This window comes from Oratosquilla oratoria, chromosome 7, assembly GCF_046742065.1.
Source record: "Oratosquilla oratoria isolate Oo_2021 chromosome 7, ASM4674206v1, whole genome shotgun sequence".
In the NCBI taxonomy this organism is placed as follows: Eukaryota; Metazoa; Arthropoda; class Malacostraca; order Stomatopoda; family Squillidae; genus Oratosquilla; species Oratosquilla oratoria.
The window spans coordinates 30036437-30038936 of record NC_134783.1 but is presented as its reverse complement, the minus strand read 5'-3'; the positions used below and the strand labels follow the sequence as shown (position 1 = coordinate 30038936).

At 35.8% G+C, this 2500-nt stretch overlaps 1 protein-coding gene across 2 annotated transcripts in view; it reads right to left on the bottom strand.

The window, feature by feature from the left end:
- The window catches only part of LOC143027020 (esterase E4-like), a 29553-nt gene that overhangs the window by 24193 nt on the left and 2860 nt on the right, over nt 1-2500 (bottom strand). The gene's annotated exons all lie outside the window — the stretch shown is intronic.

Genomic DNA, 2500 nt, shown 5'->3' with positions numbered 1-2500 from the left:
ATGACTAGGAGCGCCACGCAACAAAGAAATATTTTAGCAAAAAATCCAGAAATCGGCGAAAAACGACTTAGGCAATTTCTTTATGAGGGTGACGATATACAAATATGGATGGGCTATTATCAACCAGGTTAGAAATCAATGATTACTTATATAGGAACGAACTAGATATTTTGTGCTTAATCGAGACTAAGCTGTAAAAAATGTTAAACCATAACTGGGAAATGGTAGACACGCAGTTCGGAGAAGTCATAGAAAAGATATAATGGAAGGCTGGCGATGATAAATGTGGAAAATAACATAAAAGTAGATAAGGCAATATTAAACAGAAGATAAACTGAGACAATGAATCTGAAAGAACTGAAGCCAAAGGAGAAAATAAGAGACGGTGATCTAAAATGGCAATCACCGACAAAATAGAGTAGATACAAAGTGAGGATGAAAACTTTATTAAATGTACAACGTTTCTCTGTTTCAATCTTTTTTCAAGTACTTGTCAAATTTTCAAGAAGCTAAGCTCAGTACATTTAATAAAGGTTCCATCCTCACACGGTGTTTACTCTGACCAAAATAAAAGACTTCATGGTAGCTTACGCACCCAAGAGGAGGGTGTGTAGAATGAAGAATACTAACAGATGTCACAGACAGCTCTCCTTTTACGGAAAACGATTAATCAAAGTGGTAATGTAATTCTGATAGATGTCTTGGATTATAAAGAGATAAATTGGGGGAACGGAAAATATGCGGTAATGAAAAGTCCTGGGGTTGATGACCCTGGTCAACAAAGGATTTGTTTCAAGGAAAACAGTAGCTTTTTCATGCAGAATCCATAAATAATGTCAATTTTTTCATCACCTACAGTTTTTTGTGTTCTACTGTATGTTACGTTACGTGGGATAAATTTCAATCAAGTAGTTGGCAACACAGAGTTTGGCAACACTGCATGAGATTATTATGCACTTTCAGCCAAACTGTTCATCAAGTGAACCACATTTATTGAGTAAGGAAGAGCTGAATGATCTTGTGTTGGATTTAAATTGGTCAAAAAAGCAATCTGAACTTCTTGCTTTCAGGTTAAAGGGCTGGAATCTTCCCTCAGAAAGAGTCCAAAGTTAGTTTTCATCGTAAGCGACATTGTGATTTTGAACATTTTTTCTCACTTTAGGATGGTGTGGTGTTTTGCAATGATGTATATTCTGTCATGAAGGAACTTAACCATAAATATGACAGAAATAAGTGGCGCTTGTTTACTGACTCTTCGAAAGTGATCCTGAAAGCTGTTTTGCTCCACAGTGGAAATAAGTTTCCTTCTGTTCCTTTGGCCCATGGAGCTAACATGAAGGAAACATATGAGAGTATGAATGAAGCTTCTATGTCAAAAAAATTAAGTATGAAGAGCATAAATGGAATATCTGTGGTGACCTAAATGTTGTGGCAATTTTACTTGGAATGCAGATGGGTTACACAAAGTTTTGTTGCTTTCTCTGTGAGCGGGATAGTCGGGGTAAGAAAAATCATTATGAAAAGAATGTGTGGCCGAAGCGATCTCTGGTCCCAGGAGAGAAGAATTTTCTCAATCCTCCTCTTGTTGATTCAGAGAAAATTTATCTGCCTCCTTTGCATATTAAGTTAGAGTTGACAAAATATTTGTTAAAGGTATAAATATAACTGGCAAGGTATTCATATATTTGAAAAAAATAGGTTTCCTAGAGTAAGTGACGCAAAAATCAAAGGTATTTTTGTTGAACCACAGGTTAGGGAGCTGATGAGAGACCAGAAATTTGATGAAGAGATTAAATGATCTTGAAAAAGCTTCATGGCTGTCATTTAATAAAGCTTGCGCAGAGTTTTTGGGAAATCACAAAGGAAATGACTATTCTGAAATCATAAAAGAGATGCTGACATCCTACAAAGCCTTGTGATGCAATATGAGCTTAAAAATTCACTTCCTAGACTCTCACTTGGACTTTTTCCCTGCAAATCTTGGCGCCGTCAGTGACGAGCATGGTGAGAGGTTTCACCAGGACATTCTGAACATGGAAACAGGTATCAAGGGAAGTGGAGCTTTTCAGTGTTGGCTGATTACTGTTGGACACTAAAAAGGGATCCCCCAGAAGCAAAATGCACTCGAAAATCATACATTTCTACATTTTAAAGGTAAGTTTCATTAAAGTATCAGCCTCATTTATTAGTTATAATTGTTTATAATCTAATATGCTATCACAGAGAAAGCATGCCTGATAGAAAAATCCTGAAAACATTTGAAATCAGCAGAAAAAAATTCTATCAAGTTCATCTCCTTTTGCTTGTGTGACAGGTATTTTAATAAATTTTGTTGACCAGTGTAATTAATTAATTAATTATTACAATGGGACACCCAGCGATCTAATGGACAAAAGATCGCTACTCAAGAGGCGAAGATACTTAAAAAAAAACAGGACCTGAATTGAGGGACCTGATATTATTGAATTTTTGAAATATATATTCTCCATTGGATAATGTG